The sequence below is a fragment of the Triticum urartu genome, chromosome 5A, assembly GCF_056163025.1.
Source record: "Triticum urartu cultivar PI428250 chromosome 5A, HENAU_Tu73, whole genome shotgun sequence".
Taxonomy (NCBI): domain Eukaryota; kingdom Viridiplantae; phylum Streptophyta; class Magnoliopsida; order Poales; family Poaceae; genus Triticum; species Triticum urartu.
This window is the reverse complement of record NC_141877.1, coordinates 609388324-609406761: the sequence shown is the minus strand read 5'-3', so window position 1 is coordinate 609406761 and position 18438 is coordinate 609388324. Positions and strand designations below refer to the sequence as shown.

The 18438-nt window shown below is 47.8% G+C and overlaps 2 pseudogenes; both read right to left on the bottom strand.

The window, feature by feature from the left end:
• Positions 1-8972: 8972 nt before the first annotated feature.
• On the bottom strand, positions 8973-11668 carry LOC125508830 (BTB/POZ and MATH domain-containing protein 1-like; annotated as a pseudogene).
• A 3805-nt stretch (positions 11669-15473) lies between these two features.
• Positions 15474-18438, bottom strand: part of LOC125507487 (BTB/POZ and MATH domain-containing protein 1 pseudogene) — a 47121-nt pseudogene continuing 44156 nt past the window's right edge.

Genomic DNA, 18438 nt, shown 5'->3' with positions numbered 1-18438 from the left:
TTCTTCTGCTGCAAGATGGAGGTTACCAGAAGCGTAGTCTTCGAAAGGACTAGCTATCCCCCTCTTATTCCGGCATTCTGTAGTTCAGTCCACATATGATACCCCCTATTCCATTTGATACCAATGCATACATATGTAGTGTAGCTCCTTGCTTGCGAGTACTTTGGATCAGTACTCACGGTTGCTTTGCTCCCCCTTTTCCCCCCTTTATATACTCGATTGCTGCGACCAAACGATGGAGCCCAGGAGCCAGACGCCACTGTCGATGACGACTACTGCTACTCGGGAGGTGCCTACTACTACGTGCAGCCCGCTGACGACGACCAGGAGTAGTTTAGGAGGATCCCAGGTAGGAGGCCTGCGCCTCTTTCGATCTGTATCCCAGTTTGTGCTAGTCTTCTTAAAGAAAACTTGTTTACTTATGTCTGTACTCAGATATTGTTGCTTCCGCCGACTTGTCTATGATCGAGCTCTTGTATTCGAGCCCTCGAGGCCCTTGGCTTGTAATATGATGCTTGTATGACTTATTTTATTTGTAGAGTTGTGTTGTGATATCTTCCCGTGAGTCTCTGATCTTGATCGTACATGTTTGCGTGTATGATTAGTGTACGATTGAATCGGGGGCGTCACACTGCCAACATTCTCGGTCATGTCAGATGGTGGCATGTCGATTATGGGGATTTTGGGGACCGAATTGGCTTGGGTAACATGTGGCTTCTTGAAAATGGTGATGATACATTCGATCGTCAAGCGATCACCCCGATGGTATGCGGATTCCTCGATCTCGCTTCGCCTTTTGAAATTAGCAAGTTGTGGAGCAAACTTAGTGACATCATCGGAGTTGAAAATCCTAGACCCTGTTTTATGCACTGAAGACGATAATCCGGTGCACTGGTCGACTAGCCTCATGTCACAGGACGCCCGGACTTTTGCGCCGTTGCTCAAAAGCTCCAAAAAGACTGTGACGTGATCAGGGCAGGCACTGCCGTGCCCATCAGGATAGAAGCGGATGGCCCAGTTGTACCCGCCTACAACGAAAATCCCAAGAATCATCGCGCATGCGCCACCGTGTGGTAATCAACGGCACTGAGGACGGCCGGAGAGGAAGCCGACTCAACCTTCCTTTTCCTTTTTTGCGGAGGAAGAAGGTGAAGTGACCACGAAGTTTCTGGTCGCGATCGAGAGTCTATTTTCGCAAACTCACGCAACCGAGGCGATGTTTTTTTTGAACACAGTACAGACGCAAGCGCTCATATACACGCGCATATACTCACCCCTATGAGCGCGCACCCTACCCCTATGAGCACCTCCGAAAGACTGAGCCGGCATATCATCTTGAAATTTACGAAGTCACCCGTAGGCACTTCGTCGTCGACGAGAACGTCTCCTCGCACTGAATGCGCATCGCAGGTAATTCTGAAATAAATCCAGGAATAAATGTGAGCACCAGGATTTGAACCCTAGTGGGCTAGGGATACCACAGTCCCTCTAACCTTCCAACCACAGGTTGGTTCGCCAACCGAGGTGATGTTGAAATTATATGAACACAATGTACCCTCCCGACTGGTGGTGTCCGGTTCGTGTATGAGCATCTACCCCACTAGTACTAGAATTAGTCTAAAAATAGTGTATTGCTCTATATAGCTTAGCTTCTATATAAGTACTCCCTATGTTTCTTTTTAGTCTGTATATAAGATTTGTTTAAAGTCAAACTTTGTTAACTTTGACTAAGTTTATAAAAAAAATATCAAGATTCATAATATGAAATCAATATTGTAAGATGCATCATGAAATTAATTTTCACACTATATAGATTTAGTATAGTAGATGTTGATATTTTTTTCTATAAAATTGGTCAAACTTTACAAATTTTAACTTTGATTAAATCTTATATGCAGACTAAAAAGAAAAGGAGGAAGTACAACTATTCCTATGCACGTACCCTGACTTGTACTAACATCTTCATAAATCCAAACAGGCACCATACGTGCCTGTGGCAATACGCCGGATCTCGGCGACCGTGCGTTTGTGCTTCCGGTCGGCTGGCCGCTAGCTGTGTGCGCGTGTGAAGTTCACTACTTTTCCTTGCACGAATCGATCAAGGCTGCCAGGTTGACTCTGGCTGGGTGTGCTAGCTTTCGACGTGTGGATCTCGGCGTAAAGAATTTCCTCCAGTAGTCGAGTAAGCTTTGCTTCGGTTGTCGTCTTAGTCGTCGTTGAGCACTGGCATCACCGGAAAGTACTCAACGTTGGGACTGAGTGAACAAGTGATCCCTGGAGAAACTCAGTAGTCATATCTAAGAAATGCCGTGCTCCAGGAATAACGTCACGTTCCCCCACCCGCGTCGCCCCGCGAGCGACCTTGGGGGTGGGGACCATAGTGGCCGGTGGAGGCTGACTCCTCTCTCTCCTCTCCTCACCGGTGGCGTCGGCTCGGTGGCGTCGGCCGGAGAAGTAGCGCCGGTGGAGGCCACGGCAACGGGGTCATAGCTAGGGGTCTGGCCGGGGCGTGGAGGGCCTCACGATGCTGGTTCCTGCCCATGACGGCAACGGCGACCATAGCTGGGCTTGTCCCAGATCTGACGGCTGCTCGTGGGTCCTGGCGGTTGTGCTGCTTGGGCAACGGGTGGCTGGCGGTCGGTGCTGCGCTGCTGGCTCCGTGCGTGTCTTGGTGGCCAGCGATCGGCAGTGGCGTGGGTCTGTTGTGGTGCCGGTGACGTGCTTTTGGCGGCCGTGTTCTGGAAGGCGGCGCGGGGTGGTGGTGGTGATCTCCCTTCTTTGGGTCCAAGCCAAGTGGCAGTTTACCTAGGGCTCGTGTGCGGGCAGCCCGAGACAGGTTGGAGCTATCGCTCCGAGTAAGCGAGATTGGGCATGGCCTTGGTGGTTTCCGTGGGCGATGAAGCCCCTGTCCCCATGGGTACTGTGATTGATGGTGGTGGTCGGGACATTGCTTCTCTGTCAGGCAGATCGGAGCTGAAGGCCCAAGGGCTTGGTATCGTGTGAGCTTGCTCGGCGACGATGGTCGATAGCCACGGGTTTGTGTCCCCCTGGTTCACCGGGACTGGCTAGGGATGCACGCATGGGTGCCTCCTACGGTGGAGGCATCGACCTAGATTTCCAGGCTACAAGTGAAATGATGCCTTCTACTCTTCCTGCCATGGTTAGTGCATCGTGATGTGGGCGGGTTGGGGTGTCTTAGACATGGATGTCAGGAACGCGGCCCCACATGGTGATCCGCATGGTTGGCTCTCCGGCGGGCACCATGGCGGCGGTGCTGGCTTTCCCTCTTGGTCGTGTGAGCGGCGAGAGGTGTAGCAAAGGGAGGAATGGGTCGCTCTCTATCATTGGCACTGGCGGCACCACAATCCGGATCCGAGGATCTGAACTCGTGGTCCTTGTCCTGAAGACCTCATGGTTGCATGAGGGAGTTGCCGAGCGAAAGCTCCGCGCTTTGTTGTCGACGATGGCGACGCTCGTGGGCGCCGTTCTCTTGAAGACGTCGTCATGGTGCTCCTCGTCGTGTCAGGGTTTCGGGTGAAGACTCCTGTCCGTTGTGGACTCATCAGTGACAACACTCAATGTCGTTCTCCCTCTCGAGGGTGTTTTCATGGAGCTTGGGCGTTGTAGGTCATAGCATGGTGTTGTACTGAGATCTTTCTATGTTCTCTTTCGGCTGTGTAGTTGCTTGCGCCTTACGTGGTCCGATTATCCTTGGATCGATGATGTATGAGGGTTACCTCATCACCTTATATTGTTCGCCATTGTACTTTGGTTGGTTGTTGCTTTATATATAAAGTAGGGCGAAAGACTATTTTGAGAGCGAAGTGACCCCCTCTCTTCTTCATTATTCTTCAATTTTTTCGATAAAGGGAGCCCATCGGTCCAGATTTCATTGTAGAAATCTTACTTTCTCTTTAAACTCATACATCATCTCATACTTGTTTGTGTACCCTCTGGTCAGTATGACTCTAGAGCATAGTTCAGAAAATTAGATTGGTGACTGAACCAGTAAGGCCGTCGGCTCAGGTTTTAACCAGGTGAACCACCTATTCAATGGTTCACTAGTTGGTTTTCATGACAAGAACGCTGATGAAAATTAGGGTTGGATTAACGAGACACTCAGCTTGTTAAGGCTAGGCTAGTTAAGCTCATGCTTGTTAAGCTCATAAAGTTTAACGTGCAAAATACCTTGTTTGTCTCTGTTTGTTTAAAGCTCGTGAGCACTCGAGGACGCTCATTAACAGACTATGACGTGTTACAAGCAATGGGATGAGGGTGTGGGTCAGGACTGGTGTGGGTGTAACTTTTACGAAGGAATATGATGACCATAGGAGGAGGTAAGCTAGTTTGGTTCCTGCTATGGGTCGGGATGAATCAATTGGATTGAATAGATAGGTTGATGTACCATGAAATGTTGTCACGTGAGACAAGATCATGTGTTGTGACGAGCTTAACAAGTTTCTCGTGAAAGTTGTAGTGTAGGTCGAGCTCCATGGCACCCCTTATATCTAGCCATCCATTTTCTGCATCGCGGTCTGTGCAGGCATTTTTGTCTTTTTTGTTTCTCTTAAACAAAACAACAAATGAACTGCAAACTTTGCCACCGGGAGGTAGAAGCCCTGCAGCCGGCTGCAGCATGGGCTTCTGCCCGGAGGAGTCGCCTGATGGTGGCGAGGGAGGAGCCTCCCCGGAGAGCGGCGTGGGGCTGGGCTTCCAAGAATCTCGCTTTTGTTAATTTTAGGTGGGATTGTTCCTATTCATGTTCCTGCTATTTGGCAATTGAATGTTCCTCGTAAAATTCATATATTCTTATGGCTTCTTTCTCATAACAAGCTACTTAGTAGGCATAACCTTGTCAAAAGACATCATTTAGATGATCCTTTTCTGCTCTGAAGCAGAATCATGTATTCATACGTTCTTTGACTGTTTTTCTGTTGTTGAAGTTTGGAAGATTACCAGCTCTCTTATATTACTGGCATTGATGCCCATATCACTTATGAAAATGTGGCTAGATGGTGGATTATCAACAATAGGAACCAAGCCAATAATCTTGTTAATGCTGCTACTCTTTGACATGTTCTTTAACAATAGCACTTGGCTTGGTTTACAGGTGATCCTAAAGAAGATTGCAGTAGCATGCTCTGAAGATCTTGTGTGTGGAAGGCGCGTAGAGGAGATTAATACTTCGCTTGGGGTGTCTGCCAGAAGCTCTGCCCTGATGATGTGGGTAGAGCCAGGCTGAGGAAGGAGTTATGGTGGGATTACTCTCTGAAGATGCTCTCCAGAAGCAACGGAGGAGTGGGAAGCAGCGATGGCGGTGGCTTGATTCATCTTATTTTCTTCCCTGTTTCCTTCTTTGTTAAACAAGTTGTAGTACTCTGGATCCTCGCTCATGTTGCCTTGAACTATTGGTTGTTTTCCAGCCTGATGCTTTCAGTATAAGTGTAGTTCGTAGTTAGCTGGGGTCGGCACTCAGTCCTCCCTCGCGTGCTGTAACTGACAGTGTGGGTCCATTCAATGAAATGGAGCCGAGGCAAGAGCCCTTAATTTTCCTCTAAAAACAATGCGGAGCCCATACCGCTGTTTCATATCTATAATCTATAATATCTAAATAGTTCATCCCCACTATGTTATTTCTCTTGACATGTAGTCTATCCGCATCAGCAACATTGCCACGTCAACGATTAGTTAGAGACTTACATATGGGACACACCACAGTTTAAAACAGACATGTTCGCTTCAGTTTCTATCGCTTGGACCCACGAGAGAGCCTCCGCACACACATCATCCAGCCCAGCCCATCTCCCCCGCTTTCAGAGTCTTAAACGGACGAGGGTAGAAATAGTAAAAAAAAAGAACGTCCCACAATACCACCGCTCATCCAGCACAGGGCAACCCAATCTGCCAATCGTTCTCCCGCACGGCCGCCGGTCCTCCCGCGCAGGCGATACCAACCCAACCTGACACCACTAGAGCGCCACCAGTTCGCTGCCCTTCCTCCTCTCTTCCATCCAGTTTCCTTCTCCTCCCGTCGTGCGCTGCGCGCCCACGGCGACCACATCTCCATCGCGCCTCATATGTGCGTTGCCGCCACTGTAGGCCTCCTCTGCAGCCCGGCCAAATCTGGCCACCACCTCGAGGTCAGCACCGCTCCTCACCGCGCCATGGCCGCCGCCCTCGCTCGCGCGTCGCTCGCCTCACAACACACCGTCCTGCTCGCGCTACCCGTCCACCACCGCGCGCTGCCGCCATCAGCCATCTGCTTCGACCGACTGGCCGCCACCAGTATGACGTCTCCTGGGCGCTGGGTTGGGGCTGGGCGCGACTCCGTTGCTGCTACCCCAAGTCGTCGAGGAGCAACATGAATCGGGCTGGGCGCACCCGTTCCTCTGCTCCGATCTTCTAGGCGCGGTTGGACGCGGGCCGTCCGCCGTTTGGTCACTGGCGTCGTTGTTCTGCTCTGCTATCATCATCGTTTGCGAGGAGCCCGGCTCCATCAGTAGCGCCGTCTTCCCAGGGACACCACATTCTGGTTTGCCACATAGCTTACTTCACTGCTACTAAGTATGGACTAAGCTTCTCGATGTGGAGATCATGTAATCATGTTGTTCTTCAGTAATTTTTCATTTGCTGATACTGACCACACAGCCCACTGCCTGAACGTCTGTGCATCCCCTCAACTGGCCCACACTTTTATCTTATCAGTTGCCATTTACGGCCGTCCAATAAACTCTTCTCCTAAAAATAAAAAAAAACCTTCTGTTGAACGTCATTGATGATTGACGCTTCACATCCTCTCCCCACTATGTCCACAAGAAACTGATGGATTCCCATTTAAATTGGGTGCTCCACAACTCATTTCATTCCCGTCGTCTTCCATACGGGTGGCCGTTCTGCCATACTACTCATGCAGCTACCGGTGGTGAGAAACTCCCTCCAATGGTTCCGTCATCTTAAATCCACCCCATGAGCCCCTCTCCCTTCCCAATCCGCTCTGTGGACCATGACCATATTCATGCTCCACCATCACTGTTGTGACGCCGGGAATAACAAGGCTGTTGTCATGGGATGTTGGTAGGCCAAAGAGGAGAATGGTGACAGTAAGGAGGCCAGTACAAATCTGCACTTCCTAAATTATACAGGTGAGTCTCTGCCGCCTCAAGCTGATTCCACACCCTAGCATTCAAATTTCTCATGTGCCATCGTTACTTTTGGACGTAGGGATTTTGGTGTAGGGATTTGCTTGCCGTGTCTAGGTTATGTTTGATTTGTCTAATCATGGTGTTCATGCCCTTAACTCTGTTTTGCCAGGTTTCAACGACATTGGACATTTGGGATAAATATTTTTTGTTTTCATCCCTTGCTTCGTGTCTACATAAATACATGATGATTTACTTTTTCTGGTCTTGCTGCCATGAATTTGCATGCAGGAGATACGGGTTGCTGACAGAAATTAGAAGAGCAATTTCTACCGTAATTTGGACATTGTTTCTTTCAAGGCTGCAAATGGAATACCTCACATTCTTTATTCCAAAATCAGGTTTGTTAGCTCTCTTTTAGTTAAGCCTCCCATATTATTTCTGATTTTTTAGTTATTTCACATTGCTAAATATGCAAAAAAATGATATGTTATAAGTACAGTTTCAGGTGTTCTAGAAAGTGGAATTTTGGAATTTTGATCTTCTGCTGCAAGAGAGCAAAAAATTGTTTGTCCATTATGCTATAATTGTTGTTTTATAGACCCGGTTCATGAATCCTTAGTGAAATCTTTTGTTTCGTTATGCTATCGCTTGATGAAAGTTCATGCCTTGGCCCATGGAAAGGTATGTTGAACTTGCTATGATGTAGCCGATGGAAAGTTCATTTTTCCATGTACTCATATACCACCACGTGTGTCAGTTAGTTCATTTTCCTCATATGTTTCTACCGCACATTACTACTATTTTCCGGCTATGCCTATGGATTTTAAGTTCTGGAAATAGGTAATGCTGATAAGGCTGTCAAGCTTTGCGTGTAAACTGAACATGTGGAAAAATTCAGTGTCGCCTATACTAAAAAATCATGCCCATCACACCATTTTTTCAATTTGTAGCAGTGAGCAGAAAAGTAGGACTGCATTTTATTTAGCTTCAATTGGTTCAGGTATGATGAATTGATGACCAACAATTTTGTCTTGAAAGCCATTTGTAGATAGGTTAATTTTCTGTGCAACATTGCAAACTAGCTTTTCTATTTCTGTATTTTATTTGTAGGCCATTATGTTACGACTGAGAATGCAAAGAACCTGAATGGTAAAGATTTAAGCTTATCCTCATTTTTCCAGCTACCCAGGTCTTCTTAATGTTGCCGATTATTGTCGTCTTAGACTCTGAGTTGACTTCTTAACAACGATTATACCACATATAATGTATCATATTATTGATTCAAATTAGTTGTCTTCTTTTGTACGTTGATGTTACTCTAAAAATCCGTGACATATTCCCGCAGCAATGCGCGGGGCATCATCTAGTTGCTATAGCAGCTCTGTCAGACTACATTGCATGGATACTTGGATACGTATCGGATACGTGATACGGGGATACGCCCGATACATCAATTTTTTAAAAATATAGATACGGGGATACGTTTATATATAGATGTTACATATATTAATTATTGCAAATATGAAGGAAAAATTTAAGGAGCTTCTAGGTCAAAAGCATGCCTCAATACGATTACCCCTTTCTTTTCTTGCACTTAGTCCACTTCCATTAATTGGCAGTGAGATTTGTCTAAGTTTGTTGTTTCAATCAATGCGTCGACTCTCTCTTGCTCACCTTTCAATTGAGGATGCTCAAAATATCGAGGGATACTTACGGGATATGTATCGGGCAGTATCGGAGCAGTATCCGAGTATCGGGGCAGTATCCGGTTGGATACGCACACTTTCTGAAGTATCCGCGCAACATAGCTGTCAGACTAGTGTTTTTTTTCTATGCACCATAATATCAATTATTTTGGAGATTGACTGTTTTTGACGATTCTACTGGAGTTACTCCAAGCTCATAGCGACCAGTGAGTCGTTGTGGACGCATCACGGCATCAGGTGGCGTGTATCCTTTCTCCGTGTTAACAAACTGAAGTGCCCAAAGACCAAAGTTCCTACAAGATGATAAGCCAACACAAGCTCCAGACCATGGTCTCAAACATGCATTTACCGGCAACAGCAATTGATATTGTACTTGTACACGCAACCTAGAAAAACGTATGGAATCACCCCAGAATTCAAACATTTATGCTGAAGCAATCCGGTTCAAACCTCACTTTTGTTTTTTGCGGGGTCGGTTTAAATCTCACTTGGGGCTTAAAACCGAGGAACTTGACACCAACAACACTTGTGTGGATCACGCTCTTCACCACATTTTTAAACGAGGCTCACTTTCTCGTTATTCCTGAAAGAGGAGATATAATCCAACGTTGAATTATTACCTTGATATATTAACACAGCTTTTCCAACCTATTTATACAGAAATTACAGCGGCAACAACAGAAATTTTCACATGGTGAGCACAATCTAGGGGAGACACGCACGCGCACTGAGACTATTCTAACAATTCCTTTGGCAGGTTTGGAAGGCAAGAAACACCCAGCGATATCACGGTAAAGAAACACGTATAGGCTAAACTGAAAGCCGAATGGATTGGAGGTACACCACGGGACAATTATTTCAGATAACCTCAAACTTGTCAACAGCCTGAATGACAAACAGGAAAGCAACAAGAACATGGGCCGGAGGATCAGAACAGCGATATTAGAAACAAAGAAAATGGCAGACACAGATGATGTTCACTAATTTGGCCGAGGTAACAAATGAGGCGGGCAGTTGCGGCGTGCCACTTGCATCTCTAAACTCGATGTAGTGATCCTAATCATCGCCCTGTTTGCCCACTCTTACATATGTTGTCTAATCTAGTACAAGATCACGCATTAAACTGCTTCAGGGCATAAAAAAACTTTCCTATTTATAATTTATATTCCGATAATACTCTCTCCATTCGGAAAGAAGTGGCATGGTTTTGAACTAAAACCACGCCACTTATTTCCAAACCGAGGTAGTAGCATTTTGCTGTATTTATTTTTATTTTCACTCTCACAGAAGAGGTCAACATACAATGGCATGCTCATGTAGACCATCTGGGTACCAGATGTTCAATAAGGATTGGAAGGAAATTTTGCGAGAAGATTAAGACCAAGTGTTATGCAGTTGCAGAGAAGTGTTTTAGATAAGATCAACAACCTGATAAATAAAAATTCTGGGTTGATTTATGAGAACTTTCACATCAATCATATAATTTCAGAACTAAACTAACTATTCTTAGATCCATCTAACATTGAACTGATCATCCCTACGGCGAGTGGGTAGGAGAAATTTGACAAATACTCCCTCTGTCCGAAAAAGCTTGTCCCAAACTTGTTCCACAAATGGATGTATTTAGTACAAACTTGGTGCTAGATACATCCATTTGAGGGACAAGCTTTTTCGAACGGATGGGGTACTACTCACAAGCAGTTCATATGATTTAGCAAATCTACGAACGTAGCTGCTCATGCTTTACGAAGCTTTCTTCTGTTCTCCAGTGCGTCCACTATGATAGATGGGCAAGTCACTTTGAGATCTTTGAAGCCTTGGGCTGCCACCACGGCGTCCATAGCCTTGTCATCTGATATTTTGATAAATTCAAGGCAAGCATCCTTAAGCTTATCACAGTTATATTGGTCAGCTAAAGCCAATGTGGTTGCCACGTTGTCCACATTCAGATCCTCGCAAAGGATGCTTTGGCAAATCATCTTGAGCCTCTCCATGGCATATATGTCCACAGCGACCAGTAAAAGCCGGATCATCTCAGTGTTCTCTTCTCCCTCAAAGTCCTCACGGCCAGGCAAAGAATGGTGTAGATGAAATGGAGCAGGGCCCTGAAAACGGCAGGCTGCATGTCCTTGATGGTAATGCACTGCCCCGGCCTCGCCTCCCTCATTGGCCCGTAGAGCTCCGCCTTAAGAACAGGCGACCGCATAGCAATAACGAGCCTATGAGCTTCAATGATCTCTCCTCCAACAATAAAACTGACATCCAATCCCTGCTTTTCTTCCAGCAACTTGCCAACATGTTGAGCCATGTCAGATGGTGGCCTGTCGATTTTGGGCAGCGATTTGGTTTCGCTGGTTTTGGTAACACGTGGCTTCTCGAAAACAGTGACAATGCATTCAATCTTCAAGCGATCATCCCTAAGGTATGCGGATCCCTATCTCGCTTCGCCTTTTGAACTGAGCAGTCTGCGGAGCATACCGAGTGGAATCTTCGGAATTGAAAATCCTAGGGCCTGTTTTGCTCACTGAATACCGTAATCCGGTGCACTGGTCGACCAGCCTCAGGTCGCAAGACGCCCGGACTTTAGTGGTCTTGCTCATAAGCTCGAGATAAACTGTGATGTAGTCTTGATTTTCTTTCTTAAACCTGTCAGGGTAGAAGCGGATGCCCCAGCTGTGGCCGCCGACAGCGGAAGTCCCCGACCGTATGTAGCTGATGCCGCCGTCGTGGCTCATACCTCTATGCTTGCTGTAACCCGGCCAAGATGTCAAACACATGTGTGCCTTCAGGCGCCACCGGTGCGCACGTAGACAACGTCATACTTCCCTCATGGTGAGTGGTGATCAGGAGGAAATGGGCAGCCCGAGAAGAAAAAATAGTCATGACCGCGCCGCCGTGTGCTAATCTGATGTATGAAAGAAGAGCCCATGAATCCCCAGCGGGAAGCAGAGAGAAAGAGAGGACTAGGAAACGAGGGGAGTGGAGCGAACCTTCAGAACTCAGATGGCGCGGTGGCGGCGGTATCGCGGACGGAGAGAAAGCCGCCTCGACTTGCCCTTGCGTTTTTGGCGAGGAGACCTCGGCGTTGCTGGCCTTGCGTTGTGCCGAGAGGGTCTGCGTACTTCCCCATCTCAACAAAAAGATCCCGTCTCAACAAAACGATCCCCTAAAAAATCTCAACAGGAAGGCGCTGATCTGCGCCGGTCGACCGGCCGAGTCGCTCCGCCGGTCTTCATGCGGTCCGTTGGATTCATCCATCCGTAGACATTGGATCTGGCTCCTTTCGGTTCGTTGGGCCATGCAAAACTGAACCCACTCACGCCCGTCGTCCGCCCGCATGGAACGGGTTGTCGTTGCCATGAGCCGCAACTTTCTTCGTTGACTCGCCACGTCCAGCTTCTGTGAATGCAGCTCGCCATGGCCGCCCTGCATCGCTGTTGCAACTCGTTCTCATCATCTGTCGAGCACTCGGTCGTCCGGCAGCGCGTGCATGAAACGTGAGCATTGCCGGCGCCATGCGCCGAATGCTTTTCTCGTCGAGTCGTGACGCCCCAGCTCCCGCGAATGCCCTGCCTACCGTCGCAGCTCGCCGTCACTGTCTTTGCACCACCGTCGCAACTCGCCGTTGTTGCTTCACGCAAAAAGCCCGTTGTGGCATGGCACAGGAAATCGTCTTACCAGTTGTAGCTTTCTGCCTCCTCAGTCACAACAAATCATCTTAGCAGCTTGTCGTCTCGCAGTACCAGCAAAAAATCACAGAAAAAAGTTTGCAGCTTCTGCAGTGGACACCGGACGCAGCTAGCCAGAGCCGTTGCATATGGTCACCGCCCGTAATAGCAAAAATTTCTGCCGGTTTCAACATCTAGCGAGAGCGGTTGCAGCATCTGGCAGGTGTGGTCACCGTCCATAGTAGCAAAACATTTTGCCGGTTCCAGCATCTAGCGAGAGTGGATGCAACACTTAGCGGGCGTGGTCACCACGGTCCCCGCCCATAGTAGCAAAAATTTCTACCGGTTCCAGCATCTAGTGAGAGCGGTTGCAGCATCTGGCGGGCGTGGTAACCGCGATCACCGCCCGTAGTAGCAAAAAAATTGCTGGTTGTAGCACTTTGGATCACCGATCGTACTACATTTGGATGCCGGTTGTAGCACTGCCGGTTGCTGGGTGGCCAGCACTCCCACAGATTGTAGCAAAAAAAGTCGCTAGTCCCAGCTTCTGTTGTTGCTGGTTGCACCTTTTTCGGCGCCACTGTTCACCCAGAGTCGATTCTAGCATCTGGCGGTGCTCGTTGTAGCACCGAGATTGCTGGTTGTAGCTTGTTGACGGAGCCATCGTAGCAAACCACAGTGACTCATCACAGCTAACCAGCATGCATTTCCAGCAAGGTGGGGACACCGTTGTAGCATCCCGCGAGTAGCTTTCGAGCTAGTCGCACCACCGTTGCAGCTCACAGCCGCCACAGATCTGGGAAGAGAGAAAAAAAAGATGGCATGTGGAGGAGGAAAAAAAGGTGTGGGCTCCGTCGGGAGGGCGTCCATGGCATTCTCGGCAGCAGCCCATGCTCTGCGCGACATGTGGTTAGCGGAAGACTATGGAGAGAGGTTAGCGAAGGAGAAGGAAGAGGATAAGGTTTTAAATTGGCAGGACGATTTGTGGGTCCAACTGAAAACATGCGTCCATGGAGACCTCGATGGCATCGGTGCCACTGGCCGAAACGTTGGCCAGTCGTCCAGCCACAAACATTTCACTTCCCTAAAAGGAAAATGTTTCTAATCACCCAACGGGTCGCAGCTGTTGCTTCCATCGCCTTTCCTGCATGACATGTGCCCATGGGCTAGCAGTACATAGATTTGCAACTGACACGTTATTGCAATCTTACCACTGCAACAATTGGTCTATTGCAGTCCGACGAAGACGAAGGCGCGGCGACGCATCCAGATCCCGTAATGCCGAACGAGATACGCGCGGCACTAGCAACCACCCAACTCGTCGGAGAGGAGGTTAGCGGCGAGGTTGCAGCCGGAGCCGGCCGCGCTGGCCGCCATTGCCGCCTCCACCACGACCTTCGGCGCGGTGCGCACACCTTGCTGAAGAGGAGGATGGCGGTGAGCTGACCTGGTCAGAGGTCCGTCGCTTGTTGTCGGCGGTGCGACAACAAGGATAGGCGGTGCTGCTTCTCCCTCACCACCGTTGAACGGGATCTCGTTGCGAATGACCGAGTATGATTTTTTTCCTTGCAACATCATCCCTATTGCAAAAAAGATTTCTACAGCATCACTGGTGTTGCAAAATTTTCTTCCATAACACTTGTAAAAATTTCTACAACATTAGTTTGTTGCAAAATAAATCATGCAACAATATCTCTGTTGCATAAATTCTGCAACATGAACTCTGTTGCAAACCTTTGAATGGAATATCATCCTAGTTGCAAAAACTGACATCAGAATCTGACGGCATCCCACGTTAAGTCCAATGGCTAGCGGGGTGGCGGATCTTTTAAAAAGATCCACCGGCCGACGCGTAGCGTTGAAACACAAGCCATCGGATATATGTCGTAATCTGTTTCACTTTCCTTCAAATTATCATCTCTTTGTTTTTTGTTTTCTACGCAAACTCGTGAACTTTGTTAGGGCGTCAGAACGTTTACACGGACGAACAAGAGATCTTTAGGGTGGCCTTCACAAGAAGTAAATCCCTGCCTCTTGCGGAAGCAAATCCTTGCCTTCACGAGAAATAAATCCGTGCCTTATGCGGAACTAAAAAAGTGTGATTTTTTTCTTTTTCAAGAGGCACGACCGTACCTCTTGCGGAAGCAAATTCATTCCTTCACAGAAAGTAAATTTGCGCCTGTCGCGGAAGGAAAAAAACATGTTTTTTTGCATAATTTTTTTGCTGATTTTATTTGTTCCAAATCCTAAGAAAACCTGGGGAAAACAGAAAAGCCGAAAAAGGGGAAAATTATCTAAAATCCAAAAAACGCTTACAGGAAAATAAAAAATTAAAAAACGGAGGGGGCGTCTATAACAATGACATGTGGCGGCGGCTAAGATCACATTAAGTGAGGCCTTCCCAACCCACCCCAAATGGCCCTTGTGGGAGCTCTCGAAGTACTCCCCAATTAGTTGCTCTCGAAGGCCGCCCAGAAACGATGAAACAAGCTCTAGCGGTAGGATGCGCGAGACATAGGACAGCCACTCATGTGAGAGCAGGAGATTGGGCTCGCCCATCTCACGGTGAGGCCACAGTCTCATTTTTTCTGTTTTTTCACGTTTCTTGTTTTTAGTATTTTGCTTTCATTTTTCACTTTTGTGTATACTTCTAAATATATATTTATTACAAAAAATACTTTACATAAAAGATTTGAAAAATGTTAAACTAGCATTTGTAAAATGCTAAATGTGTGTATGAAGAAAGATATTTTTCTTCATTTTTCTCATTTTTCGCATATATGAGAGATATTTTTCTATGCAAAAAAAATCTACATTTCTCATTTCTCATAAAAGATACGTGTAGAAAAATATCTCTCATGTATGCAAAAAATGCATACATACAAAATACAATGTGTATGAAGAAAGTTGATAATGTTGTTAAAAAATGTAAGTCAAGCATTTGGAAAAGGTATTAATCATCTATTTAAAAAACTGAAGCCTTGGCTTGCCACCATGGCGTCCATAGCATTGTCATCTGATATTTTCATAAATTCAAGGCAAGCATCCTTAAGCTTGTCACAGTTATATTAGTCAGCTAAAGCCAATGTGGTTGCCACGGTGTCCACATTCAGATCCTCACAAAGGATGCTTTGGCAAATCATCTTGAGCCTCTACATGGCATATCTGTCCACAGCCACCAGTAAAAGCCGGATCTTCTCAGTATTGTCTTCTCCCTCGAAGTCCTCACCGCCATGCAAAGAATCGGTGCAGATGAAATGGAGCAGGGCCTTGAAAACGGCAGGCTGCGTGTCCTTGATGGTAATTCACTGCCCCGGCCTCGCCTCCCTCATTGGCCCGTAGAGCTCCGCCTTAAGAACAGGCTACCGCATAGCGAGAACGAGCCTATGCGCTTCAATGGTCTCTCCTCCGAACAATGAAACTGACATCCAATCCCTCCTTTTCTTCCAGTAGCTTGCCAACATGCTGAGCCATGTCAGATGGTGGCCTGTCGAGTTTGGGCAGCGATTTGGTTCCGCTAGTTTTGGTAACACGTGGCTTCTCGAAAATAGTGACAGTGCATTCAATCATCAGGCGATCATCCCTAAGGTATGCGGATCCCTCGATCTCGCTTCGCCTTTTGAAGTGAGCAGTGTGCGGAGCATACCGAGTGGAATCTTCAGAATTGGAAATCCTAGGCCCTGTTTTGCTCACTGAATACCGTAATTAATCTGGTGCACTGGTCGACCAGCCTCAGGTCGCAAGACGCCCGGACTTTAATGTTCTTGCTCATAAGCTCGAGATAAACTGTGATGTAGTCTTTCAATGTCAAGTACCATTTCCTTAGACCATGAGATTGTGCAACTCCCGGATACCGTAGAAATGCTTTGGGTGTGCCAAACGTCACAACGTAATTGGATGGCTATAAAGGCACACTACGGGTATCTCCAAAAGTGTCTGTTGAGTTGGCACGAATCAAGACTGGGATTTGTCACTCCGTGTGACGCAGAGGTATCTCTGGGCCCACTCGGTAATGCATCATCATAATGAGCTCAATGTGACCAATGAGTTAGCCACGGGATCATGCGTTACGGAACGAGTAAAGATACTTGCCGGTAACGAGATTGAACGAGGTATGGGGATACCGACGATCGAATCTCGGGCAAGTAACATACCGATAGACAAAGGGAATTGTATACGGGATTGATTGAATCTCCGACATCGTGGTTCATCCGATGAGATCATCGTGGAACATGTGGGAGCCAATATGGATATCCAGATCCCGCTATTGGTTATTGGCCGGAGAGATGTCTCGGTCATGTCTGCATGGTTCCCGAACCCGTAGGGTCTACACACTTAAGGTTTGGTGACGCTAGAGTTGTTATGGGAAATAGTATGTGGTTACCGAAGGTTGTTCGAAGTCCCGGATGAGATCCCGGACGTGACGAGGAGTTCCGGAATGGTCCGGAGGTGAAGATCGATATATTGGACGAAGGGTATTGGAGTCCGGAATTGTTTCGGGGGTACCGGGTGACGACCAGCGTGTTCGAAAGTGGTTTCGGAGGCCCCGGCAAGCGTTGGGGGCCTTATGGGCCAAAGGGAAGGGGCACACCAGCCCACTAAGGGGCTATGCGCCCCTCCCACCCCATCTCACATAACTCGGAGAGGTGGGGGCGCATCCCCTAGGGCAGTCACCCCTCCCGGCTTGGGGGGCAAGTTTCCTAGGGGTGGGGGCGCCCAAACCCATCTAGGGTTTTCCCTGTGGCCGCCGCCCCTCCCCTAGGGAACCCTAGGGCGCCTCCTCCACCCCGCTTCCCCCTATATATAGTGAGGGAGAGAGAGGGCAGCGGCACCCCTTCCCCTGGCGCAGCCCTCTCCCTCCCCAACACCTCCTCCTCCTCCGTAGTGCTTGGTGAAGCCTTGCCGGAGAACTGCAAGCTCCACCACCACGCCGTCGTGCTGTCGGAGCTCTCCCTCAACTTCTCCTCTCGCCTTGCTGGATCAAGAAGGAGGAGACGTCCCCGGGCTGTACGTGTGTTGAACGCGGAGGCGCCACTGTTCGGCGCTTAGATCGGAATCAACCACGATCTGAATCGCTACGAGTACGACTCCTTCATCCACGTTCTTGTAACGCTTCCGCATCGCGATCTTCAAGGGTATGAAGATGCACTACCTCTCTCGCGTTGCTAGCATCTCCTAGATTGATCTTGATGACACGTAGGAAATTTTTTAATTTCCGCAACAGTCCCCAACAGTGGCATCATGAGCTAGGTCTATGCGTAGATTCTATGCACGAGTAGAACACAAAGTAGTTGTGGGCGATGATTTGTTCAATTTGCTTACCGTTACTAGTCTTATCTTGATCCGGCGGCATTGTGGGATGAAGCGGCCCGGACAGACCTTACACATACGCTTACGTGAGACTGGTTCCACCGACTGACATACACTTGATGCATAAGGTGGCTGGCGGGTGTCTGTCTCTCCCACTTTAGTCGGATCGGATTCGATGAAAAGGGTCCTTATGAAGGGTAAATAGCAATTGGCATATCACCGTTGTGGTTTTGCGTAGGTAAGAAACGTTCTTGCTAGAAACCCATAGCAGCCACGTAAAACATACAACAACAATTAGAGGACGTCTAACTTGTTTTTGCAGGGTTTGCTTTGTGATGTGATATGGCCAAAAGGATGTGATGAATGATATATGTGATGTATGAGATTGATCATGTTCTTGTAATAGGAATCATGACTTGCATGTCGATGAGTATGACAACCGGCAGGAGCCATAGGAGTTGTCTTAATTTATTTATGACCTGTGTGTCAATGAAAACGCCATGTAATTACTTTACTTTATTGCTAACCGTTAGCCATAGTAGTAGAAGTAATAGTTGGCGAGGCAACTTCATGAAGACACGATGATGGAGATCATGATGATGGAGATCATGG